The 12,241-nt window shown below is 37.1% G+C and overlaps 1 protein-coding gene across 3 annotated transcripts in view; it reads right to left on the reverse strand.

Moving 5' to 3' along the window:
- Positions 1-12,241, reverse strand: part of BLACAT1 (BLACAT1 overlapping LEMD1 locus) — a 91,522-nt gene that overhangs the window by 19,670 nt on the left and 59,611 nt on the right. The window contains exon 1 of one of the 3 annotated variants that reach the window (XM_087720812.1): positions 9,599-9,813. The exons of the other annotated variants lie outside the window; for them this stretch is intronic. The gene's annotated coding sequence lies outside the window, so the exon portion shown is untranslated. Of the gene's footprint in view, positions 1-9,598; positions 9,814-12,241 lie in introns of those variants that run through there. 3 annotated transcript variants of the gene reach the window in all.

A 12,241-nucleotide genomic window follows, 5' to 3' on the forward strand; every position in this document is an offset into this window, starting at 1 on the left:
CTTTGTGAACACTTGGTTGATCCTAAGAGGTATTACACAGCTGTCCCTATGGTTCTTTTCTTTAAAAAATAAAATAAATCAGCAGACAACACCGGTGGCTCTTGCAGATGTACTCAGAAATCAGAGAGAAACAAATCTGAGCAGGTACCATACAGGAAAGGCCAGTGTTTGAGAAGAAAGGTTCCCCAATCCTTATTAGCAATGCTGACCATTTAAAAGCCTGGCCTTCAAAGACTCCTGGGCCCCCAGTGCAGCTGCCCTGATCATTAAGGGATACAATTGATGGTAAGATGGAACAGTGAAAACAGGACTGCACATTCCATAGGGGTTTTGTTCCAATTCAGACTGGGCTAAAGGCAAATGGGATTTTGCTCATTACTTTCCCAGCAGAAGAAAACATTTTGGTTTGCAATAAAGAAGCTGGTTAAATGGGTTCTTTATCCCCTCCACCCCATTCCTATTATTGCTAGTTAATTATGCACTGGCCATCCAAGTCCCACTCATTCACCACTACAAGCAAGTACAATCAGAAAAGCAGGTGTGTGGTATGACCTTTGCAGTTGGCAATGGCTCTCAGAAAGACAGCATCTACTGAAGGAACTCAGGCAGCCTTTCTGGGGCACTCTTGATAGAAGGAAATCTCAGATATCCTACCCAGAAACAGGATGACTATTCATTTGTTATGGCACAAAGCAGCTAAAACATTATGGCTCTCATGGCTGTATTCACTCAACAAATATAGCTACATACCAGTCAGTAACATTTAGCAAAAATGTTCTGCAAACTCCGTCTTTGTGGATAGCTTATGCTTCTGGCAGAATATGATATAAATCCAGAAAATTGAGTTGAGTAAGTTATGAATACACTAACTATGGATAACCGTATGTTGTGTAGACAGAGCCACGGTGATATTTTTTGTGCAATGCAGAGATAAACATGATCACTTGCTTACTCCTGAATTTCAAAGGAACGGCTACAAAAACAGATAGGCAATCTTATTCTGCACCAACCTCCCAAGGTTTTGCACATTATGTTCCCAAATAAATATCTCAACTCATCTCGACACTTCTAAACCTATGAGGAAGAGCTTGTAATTGTGGCTAGCTGTTCTCTCCATGGTTCATTAGCTATTTCACTGGGTCTTTTATGGAAATGGCACCGCATTCTGTTTAAAACATTTATTATGGGGATCTACCGGGTAAGGGAAGGTTTGGAACCTATATTTGAAAGGCAGTGCTTTTTTCCTTCTTTCTTTTTTTGGGAAACATCTCACATGTATTAAACTGCACCTTGCATCTTTGAAGTAGTCTTCCTTTCATCTCTGAACGGAGAGAAGCAGCTCAGAAAAAGGAAAGAAATGAGTTCCAGTCTCCTGTACGTTCTCTTGCTGAGTGGGTCTGTCACATTCTTCCAAAATAAATGTGGATGGTTTCTTTTTTAAAAGGAGGAGGAAAGAGTTCAGGAATCTGTATTTCACACAGCTTTGCTGGAGGTACCCAAGAGAGTTGATTATTCCTTTGTGTAACCCATGGCTTTTAGCCCTACATGAATTATAAAAAGCAATCACATAGGAATAAAAAGCCATAGACCACAGCAGAGGACTTAAGAAAGATAAGCCGAAAGCCTCTGGAAAATAGAAAAGAAATGAAAACAAATCTTCCAAACTGTGGCCACCTTATCCAAATCTGTGCCATAGAGAGTTTTCCTGGAAATTTTCTCTTGACTGGTCATCTCATTAGTAATTCACCTACTTTGATTGTTTCCAGCACAGTCTGGGCTCCTATCTAATGAAATTTACTTTGCGCCTGTTTGTACTCACTGGGAAATAAGCTTTTAGTGGCCCCATCCTGTTTCCTACAGGAAGGCATGTCTTGGAACAAGGACAGATAAATGCCATACAGTTCACAATTGTGCTACTTTGGACTGATTGTCTGAGCAAATGGAGTCATATACTGCATAATCCACAGGCTGCACACAAACCTTTAGTCCTTGTGGCTTAAATGAAAGGGCTCAGCATAACAGACTGGCAGCAATACACAGGGCAAAATATAATTTTGAGAAGTTCCAAAAATAAAGGTGCATGTCCTACTCTTCTGAACGCCATCTGAAACTTGACCAAGATCATGTTGTGCAAATGTCCAGGGCAAAAGCCTGAAATCCTATTTCACTGTCAGGCTGCCGCTGGAATCCATTGAAGTCATCCCTCTAAAAATGGTTCCTTCAAAGAATAACATACTCTATGAATTAAAAAATTTCTATCTGACACATCTGCAGATAAAGAAAATACATTATTTCTTGAATACAACCATTTCAATGCCCGCAAACATTGCTTGAAAATTTCTTGTCATGAAATGAAAACAAATGATTGTGAGCCTGAAAAGGCTATATACTGGGAATCCAGAAAAGCCAAATATTGAAGTATTGAATGACAAGTTGTCAAAAGCCGGGGGCAATTGTCTACATGGCACTGCAAATTTTAGGTGTTAGGGCCCAATTCAGTTTGAATATTTACAAACTGATCTACATTCACATTACATGGTGAATCAAACAAGACCTAGGACATTTTCACACATATAGCAATCATACCCTAAACCATAGGTTTTCTTTTGCACAACACTCTGGCCACGCATGCTAAGGCACAGCTGAAAGCATGCATCTGGCAATTTCCTGCACAAAGCGGAAAGGTAATTGCCTGTCAAAGAGAAGCCATTTGATTCTCTTTCTATATTGTATTATTTTCCAGTCCTTCCTGAGAAGCATGGATTTGAAACATCTCTTGGCACTGTGCGTCATACTCATTTAAAAAGTTTTGAATACTAGACACACACAGTTAAGAACTGTTTCCACAAATACGTTACAGTACCTTTTCTTCTGATGTGTGTCATCTGTGAATGTAATGTAAGACAGAAAGGAGTGGGGGGGGGGAACCCCTCAACTGTACATTTCTGGTCAATGTAGGTTTTCATTCCATTTACAAATGCAAGAAATGTGAGACCTGATTAAAGCATTACTCATGAAAATAGTCTGAAACGAATGAATGCTGGCATGCAGAGCTCTAAAAGGTGTGCAAAACAAAAACTTTTTTTGTAACTGCTGTACAAAAGGGATAAAGAGAATTGTATTGAGTGTATAGTTCTCCCTCCTGCATTTCAGGTGGATGGTCTCTCTTCTCAGCTGCCTTTTCAAACAAGCTTCTCAGGAGGAATTCAAAAAGAAATAAGGGCTTTTAGAATAAGGAAAATGCTTTAATTAGAGAAGAACAAAATCTCCCCAGTGCTCCTTCCTACAGATGGGAACACTTCCTGCTCTTTAATGAATGTGTCTGCACCTTGTCCTCAAGATGGAATTTGTGGACTAAATCTGCCCAGCGCCAGTGAAAATCAATGAATTTACATCAGTTTGCGCAGCTGAAGAGTTGGCCCTCTGCCTTTCCTTCTCTCTCTCTCTGCAAACATTGCTCTGACTCATGCTTGCTCAACAACAGTGTTTATTTACTAACTTATCAAGACAGAAGGTGAACAGATGATATAGGAGGCATCTTCCCGATATTCACTACTTTTTGGATTAGCCTTTTGAAAATGTTGTATTAAAAGCCCAGAAATATGTGCTTTTCAAGCAGTGAAAGCAGCATCCTAGCATATTGATACAGACGCTTGAGTTGGATCTATAGGGCTCCTAGCCTAATATGTGATTCTAGAAATCTAAGTATTTATTCTCTTCAAAAAGAAAAGGGATTTATATCTTGAAAAGCACAGTATCTAAATTAGATACCTGTGTATCTAATAGCTGGATATTTTCTTTCTCCCACACTGAGAAGTTATCACTAGCAAACCTGGAGGAAGAAAGGAAGTTTGCTTTTAAGCAATATTCTTGTATGTTTGCTTATATATATATTATTAAGATAGTTGATCAATCATGTTGGGAGGATTGTCATTTTGAAAGGCAAGTATAAATAACTATAATAAATAAATATGTTTAATTCGAAAGAGGTACAATAAATAATCTGCAAAAAGCTAACCAAGTTCATTTGAACCATTCCATCATCCCTCAAATCCAGAGAATCAGATCAACCCAATAGTCAGAAATGATGAGAGCTGTCATCCAGAACTATGTGTCCCTGGTCAGAACAGAACTTTACAGACATAAAGCTAAGTCATACATGTACTTTACTCAGTCACCACCACTTCTCAGGCTACAGTATTGTATTACACTGAAAGAGTAACTTATGACCACTTTTCACACTTATGACCATTGCAGCATTCCCATGGTCACGTGACTTACATTCAGATGCTTGACAATTGGTTCACATTTATGATGGAGTAGTATCCCTTTTGCAACAAGCAAAGTCAATGGGGAAACTAGATTCATTTAACAACCATGTTACTAATTTAAGAACTGCAGTGATTCGCCTAACGAATGTGGTGAGAAAAGTCATAAAATGGGGCAAAACTCACTTGATAAATTTCTCACTTAACATCATAAATTTTTGGCTCAATTTGTGGTCGTAAGTTGAGGATTACCTGTAGTGTCCTAGGGTCATGTGATGAACATTTGTGACCTTCCCAGTTGTCTTTCCACAAATCAAAGCAAACTCAATGGGGGATGCCATATTCGCTTAATGACTGTGTGATTCACTTAACTCCAGTGGGTTACTTAACAACTATGACAAAAAGGTCATAAAATCAGGTGTAAGTCGACCACCAGTAACTGAACAGAGTAACTTGAGACATAATACAAAAATTGCTTAATATTCTATAAGTACTCGCAGCACAAAACAATTTCTGTTATAAAACTTTGATCAGTTGTTTGCTTGTCTTAGCAGATGAAATTGTTTGGTTGTGCTTACCATTAGAAACATTGTTAGAGATGTTCCTTGTTTTTCAGCAGGAGCTTTTAAGGCCATACATTTCCTATGGCTATTATATTCTGAAAAGCCTCTGAAAAGTCAGTTATGCACTGTGAATCCATAAATTTTCAGAATATTTCTTTCCTCGTAATTCTAAGAGTGTTACATTCCAGGACTGCACTCAAATTCAACATGAAACACAAATGTCAGTAGAATAGGAGATTCGGGATGGCTTTCAACTCCCTCAAGAGAAAGCCAGTATATCAAAGTTGTCTTCTCTTCTGTGCAAAAGCTTCCACAGAATGCTGATACATAGTTTGGGGGACTCAGCCTGCTACAAATGGCACCCAACAACATACAGTATGGGGGGGGGGCATACTGGACACTTCTTTGGGGTCTTCCTCACATAATAACTTGGTGGAAATCAAGAGCTTTAGACTAACAGCTTGATAAATGTGTCCTCAAATCAAAGTGACCCTTGAAATAAATTAGACCAATTGTAGCATTTGGGCTAAGGCAAATTGTAGAGAGTAGAGACAGAGAGATTTATGTACATTCATTGCCATTGCAGTTTCGAGTCAGCTAGACGTCATGTTTCATGATGACATTGTGCAAATAATGCAAAATCTGGCATTTGCAGGATAATGTCATGACATATATGCCATGACATTTTCTTCTTTCCCACACCTACCACCGAGATCCCCATGCTTGCGACCATGTCTCCGTATCATCCAAGATCATCTCTAGTGCAGGTGTGTTTACGTATGGTTGTGTTCTGCTTTTGCAGTCACCCGATTTTCTTTCTTTCATTATTTTCATCCCCACAGTCCATTGATTCTTCTTTAGTTTAGTTTGTTTATCCAATGTTGCTTTCTTCTTCTGATTCTGTTCCTTTCTTACTCTTTATTTCCTAACCTTTTGTTTAAATATAATAGGGTTTGCATGCTTTTTTTTTTTTACTTTAGGCTTCTTTCCTTGTTCATTTATCCCTCCTGCAAATAATTCATTACTTATTGTGAGCTTCTTTTTTGAGCTGTGTAAATAATTAAAAGTATTGTCATGTGTATGGTCTCTCTCTTCTTGCCTTTTGACCTTCTGAGCAGTGTTCCCCTCACCTCCTAGAACTGAGTAAACCATTTCTATGGTCAAAAGGTCTGTGTGACCTGAAACCCACTCCAAGTTGATGTCTATCAATATAGCAAGCTCCATCCCATTATAATACTCTCGTTTTATTGCACGCTTTATTCACAAAGCAAAACGTTTGTGGCCATTCATTTCAAGATTGTGAAAGAGTATAAATTTGAAGATCCTCACACTGATTTCTATGAACCTGAAAGGATTTCATCCCCATATAAGTATCTAATTTTCTGCCAAAGCAAAAATAAAACCAAACTTGTAAGCTATTTTGATAAAATGTTCTGAAAGTAATAAATGGCAATTCCCTTCCATTCTGCTGCCAAGAAAACAATGTGAGCACTTGCATATAGTCACCAGAAATCAAGCTCAATTCAAAGGAATCTTGAAAAATAACCACAACTTGTGTGTTACATGTTTTCATTGTTCCTGCACTAGATGATACAAAGGTAGAACTTTCATTAGCATAAATTGTGCTCTAATATTGAAAAACTTGCGACAAGCTACAATCCACAAAACAACATAAAAATAGGGTAAGCTATTTTCCAAGCCAAGGATTCAGCCATAAAATGGGATTAAAATCTCTTGCCAAAATTTATTATATACTTACTTCATTTTTGTTGCTACTATCATCTGTATTTACAAAGATCAGAAAAATACATGTTTTGCTGTACGAGTGCAGTAAAAAGTATGCAGTATAGCTGTGTTGCTGTAACGTTGCAGAGCAGAGCTTAAAGTATTGAAGAGGAAGAACCAGGTACAAATTTCCAGGTGGTCACAAAACTCACCGAAGGACTTTGGGGAAATGCCTGTCTTTCAAGTCAATCTACCTCACAGGATTGAAATCAGGGAGATTCTGTTACACTCCATCTTAAACTTTTCAAGAAAAAAAAGGATATAAATTCAATAAATAAGCAAAATATTTCATATTAAGATGGCTACTTCTGTATTGCTAAAAAAAATGGGCTATGCTCTATTTAAGTGACATAAACAATTTTATATGTGCTATGCAGGATACAAGGATATGCCTATAAAACATATTTTATTTTACAGAGAACAGAAGTCCTTCATTTAAAAGGCTGTCCAAGAAAAATATCTGAAGGCCTCTTTGTTTTGGAAGACTGTCTACTTTAAAAAAAGGAACAGCTGAGGTCTTGAAATTGCTCACAAATAGATTATACAATAATGAGATATACCACGCTTTTATGTAATATGACTATTTCTAAATTTGGCCTCTGTCTAAATTGCAATATGCAAGTTTGTCATTTTTCTACTAATATTAGTTGCTGAATCTTTTCCATTTTTTTTGAAGGAGACACATACACTTTTTTATAACACAACTTTCTTCATCATGAATTTCTAGTAATGCAGTTTTGTAACTGACTTTGGAAGATACATTATTTCTTTTACTTCTGAATGAGGTGTATCAATTTTTAATATGATTGAATATATTTTTATATTGCATTCTTTTAGGTTTGGTTTGGGTTAGTTTGTTTTTTAGCAGTTGTAGAGTAATGTATTTGAGATAATCGGTTATATTCTTTTATACTGAAGTACTGCAATGAATAAATAATATATCTACACTACATTTGAGGCTTCTTTCTCCCTTTGTCTTGAGCAGAGACAAAGAATTCTAGGCCAAACTTTTTTTCCTCAAGAGTTTTACTATTGTGTACATGGACGAACTTTATAATGATAACGTTGTAAAGAATATATGCTGTTTTCTCTTTTTTTCTCAATGGCCTGTTCATTCTAAGATGATAGGATTCTGAATTATGGTTGGACAAAAAGGAAGAAACAACAAAATGGTGTGTCACAAAAATATAAGACTTGTATCAAGAACTGTACAATGTAAATCATAAAAGCTGCCATGTCTCTCCAGTGATAAAAACTTTATCCATGGTGATATTTGACAGCATTTCATGTCCAGCTGCTCCTTAAAAAACCCTATTCTGAATCATGCAAGCTGTACTTCTACACAGCAAAAATCTAGAATTGAATTCCTCAAACATTCTGGATAACATTGAGAAAATGTCACAAACTACCGCAATTGATCAAATATCTCCTCTCTGTAAACTTGTTTTTAAGAGCATGGGAGTTCTTTTTCTTTTTTAGCAAGTAATATGACTATAGTTGCATTTATACATGCCTTCCATTTTAAAAGATCTTTTAATATTAAAAATTGTAAAAGATGAATCCTAACATAAACACAACCTGAATTATTTTATATCCCCATGCCCTAATTCAAATCATTCTTCATACAAACTTGCTATTTAGACAAACTTCCCCATCTCCACGACACACTTTGCTTCTTTCCTCACCATCATGATCAATTGAATTTTAACTAAATTTTAAAGTTATAGTTTTTATCTATTGTTTAGTGTTTTATATAGTATTTTAATTAAATGATTGTAAGAGTCACCTTGGCAAGATGGGCAGCATAAAAGTTTAATAAATACATAAAAATACTCAAAATCTTGTCCAAAAGAAACCTCTCCATATTACATGCAAGTGGCTTTCCAGCTGACTGAAATCCATTTTTTTATAAATCCAGGTTTTTATTTTTGGAGTAGGTAGCAAGATCATAGTTTTACTTAGCATATAATTTGTGGACATTCCTGTTCATTATTGTCTATCTCCTGAATTTTAGTACTTCTGCTATTACTTGTATTATCTCCTTATACACTTCAATTTTTCACCACCGATCCTTCTTTGAAAACCAGCTGAGTGGCAGTGACCATGGATGGGGTGATGAGCAAGCCGTGGCCTGGCCGGCTGACCTCCCAACTGATTGGCAATGCATGTAAGGTCAGTTCTAGTCAACCTCAATGGTTGGTGGATCAAAGTTTAAGACTCACTGATCTAGACTTATAGATAACTAAGTAGCAAAGTAAATATGTACATATCTCACTTTGGAATTCTTTAGTTAGTATTTAACAATAACATACTAACCAAAGAATTCCAGTGAGATATGTACATATTTATTTTTGCTACTTAGTTATCTACAAGGCTTAAAAGCTGTTCTATTTCCTATACCTCTGACTCAAACAAAAATGCCACATTGGCTTAGAGCATATATTAAATCTTTGTCTTTCTTATCATTAGCACATTAGCATAACACATCTAGTCATAGAGTACAATCTTGTGTATAGTTTACCAAAATGCAAGTTTCATCAAGTTCAGAATGTCTCACTCTCAAGTAAATACTATATAATGATGACAATCTTAATCTACAATATAAGTTCATTTTTTTAAAAAATGTCTTTCTTAAAATGATTTATGGAATGCTATAATATTTTATTCCAGGTGAATTAGCACAAAATAACTGCAATCAGCTTTTTATGCACCACATGCAGAGAGAATTATAGCAAGACGCACAAAAATATTACAAAGCAATTTGGAACACAAGCAAGTGTGGCTTCATCAAAGTCCAATTACCCTGAGCAATCTCAAACATGCTCCCTCCAAGGTGACAATTAGAACCCCTTCTCTGCCTGCTATCATTACTAATTCATTCTTAGCATACTGTACAATATTCCTAATAAGAGCTACAAACAGATGGAAGCTAGGTTTAACACTAAAACTCTAGGTCAACCCACCCAAGACAGATGACCTCACCTTCATCAGGTAAACCTCCTGGCCTCAGAGGCTACTGTATGCCATGATGAGTGGCTTGAATGCAGGCCTTAAGAACCACAGCTGCAAGCACCACTGCAGCTGTGCACATCGGCTTCTATCAAAGAGTAAAGATTCTTTTGCTTGCCTGGTAAACACCAAAGGAATCCAGCTGGTGGCAAGCCCTGTGTATGATGCTGCTTCCCACTCTACCACTCCTAGCTTTAGAAATGTGAGTAGTATCTAACCCAACTTGGCTCATTTTTGAAGCCCCTGACCCCTCCCTTTCCTGCCATCCCCCTGCCCCTCCCTTCAAGAAGTAGCCAAGCAGCTACTGTTGTGTTTCATACTTGAGCTGATTCTGCATCAAAGCCCTTGGTTGGAGCAGTGTAGTGGGGAGAGAAAGAAGCAGGAAGAGATCAGGTATTTCTCCATTCCTGACTCTGGAGGGCCTTAGTAACAAAGGCTGTATTTAACCAGATCCTGTGAAGCAGAAACCCCTTGTATCTACTTCAGTACCTTTGATCTAACTCCCCCAGTGGGATGTGTATTAGTCATGTCCCTCCTGCTAAGCTCTTGAAGCCAAAAACCTGGGGAGAAATCTCCTCCTCCCATTTTGGAAAGTTTCCCCTAAGCTAAGACACAGCAGAAAGGGCTCACCCATCCCTGTCTTGTCACAGCTGCTTCCTTCTCTGCATTTGAGCCTCTGATTGCACTTAGCTCCCCCTTGCCCAAAACCCAGCTCCTTCCCAGCCTTGATATTCTCAGGGATGAGATTCAGACACTTATCCCTGCCTTTTATCAGTCGTCCAACCATTGAAGTGACAGCATCAATATTCTGCTATGCCTTAGAGCCCTCTTCTATTATGAGCTTTTCCTCTCTCTTGCTGTGACTAAGCACCTTACAAAATCCATTCAGTCCAGGCTTAGCATCCTGAGAACATTGAAGTCAGTAGATGCTTTTCTTTTTCTCCAAAAGGGCTTTACTGGCAGCTGGACAAGGGGCAAACAAAAGAAATATTTGACTGGATGCCTAGATCTTCTGGTACTGAATGTGCTTTTTAACTCCTGCCTTGTGCAGCTCCTCTGCTATGGTTTCCTTTATCTCAAGAAGCTAGGAGGGGCATATTATCTGCTCTGTGGATGAGCTCTCTGGACAACAGGCTTATGAAGAGTCCTAGGGCCCACTTTGCAAATGGAGAACCAGCTACTAAAGCCATCAGAAATTTCTAGTAATAAGTACCATAGAAGTTTTGATCTGCAGTAGCAAAGTAAGTTCATCTCTAATCTAAAATGCATTTGTACTTTCTGTTGATGGGTCATAATTTAAGGACATTTATCCTTTTGTACTACCTTTTACAGGGTGAAAAACAAGAACTGAGAGTTAAAATCAAGTAGCTATGAAATCTCAGAATCTACAGCTCTTAAAAATTGTAAACTACATTCTCAAGACTGCTTTTCCTATTTGACTACCTTGAACTCTATGGTCAAATGAAATAGCCACATCTTTGGGATGTCTAAAAACTACTAAGCCCCCCTTCATTTCCCTATCTACATTCTCAAGACTGTGTTTCCTTTTTGACTACCCTGAACTCAATGGTCAAATGAAATTGTTGCATCTTTGGGATGTCTAATAACTACTAAGCCTCCCTTCATCTCCCCATCACTGCTGCCAGAGCTTGATGCGTTAGGATTAGCCTTACTGATTTTTAAATTTTAGCCTTCATAATATCTGATGCCCATCAGATGTCTTGAAATTGCAAATGCTGTAACTCCCAAACAGCATGGTGAAAAGAAAAGATGGACTTCACTGGGAGACAAGAAGATAACTTTCCAGTTATCTGTGTGCAGTCTGGAAATTAATTATGTTTGATCTTGTATTAGAACAGGTAATTTCAATTGCACATGTTCTAGCTTCTTTTCCTCTCTAGAAATATATAACATGCACACAGAGACACACCTATTTTTTTCAATACCTAAATTCCCTTGATATGCAGAAATCATATTCTTGTATTTTCACCATGGTTCCTTCCACTCATCATTTGGCAACCTGCAAATTTCTCCAAACTCCGTTTAAATGAGAATTACTAAAATAAAAGACAAACTTACATATGCAGGATGACATATTAAAATATGAATTGTAAAATATGAATTTCTGTCTCTGGTTTTATATATAATAAAATGCGTGCATTTTTTAAAAATATAATAATTCTCCCATTCTGAAGTCAATCAATGGTTTCCAGATTAGTAAAACATAATACAAAAATCCACTTTTTATACACCAATTAGTAGCCCCACAACCTCCTCACTTCCTACCTAAAATAATATTTTAGCTATTTTTATGGTTACTGTATCTTCCTATCCAATAGGATGAAGGGTTAAACATCAGAAGTAAAATAAACAATTTGCAATATAATTCAAATTTAGAAATATACAAACATTCATATTAAAACATACAATAGTAAAACTTATTGTTGGAATGGGAGCAGTTCTAGCCCAGTGCATATGGAAGGCATCAGGCTTTGCAACATTGCTTCTAAAAATCAGTTTACTCTTATAGTAACCAATGCTGAACTCAATAGATCTGATATGCATATAAGATATATTCATAAGGTAATATTTGCACAAATGTGATTCCCATTCCAA

This window comes from Thamnophis sirtalis, unplaced genomic scaffold (assembly GCF_051295495.1).
Source record: "Thamnophis sirtalis isolate CommonGarterSnake01/CBP01778 unplaced genomic scaffold, rThaSir2_p1.2 scaffold_7, whole genome shotgun sequence".
In the NCBI taxonomy this organism is placed as follows: domain Eukaryota; kingdom Metazoa; phylum Chordata; class Lepidosauria; order Squamata; family Natricidae; genus Thamnophis; species Thamnophis sirtalis.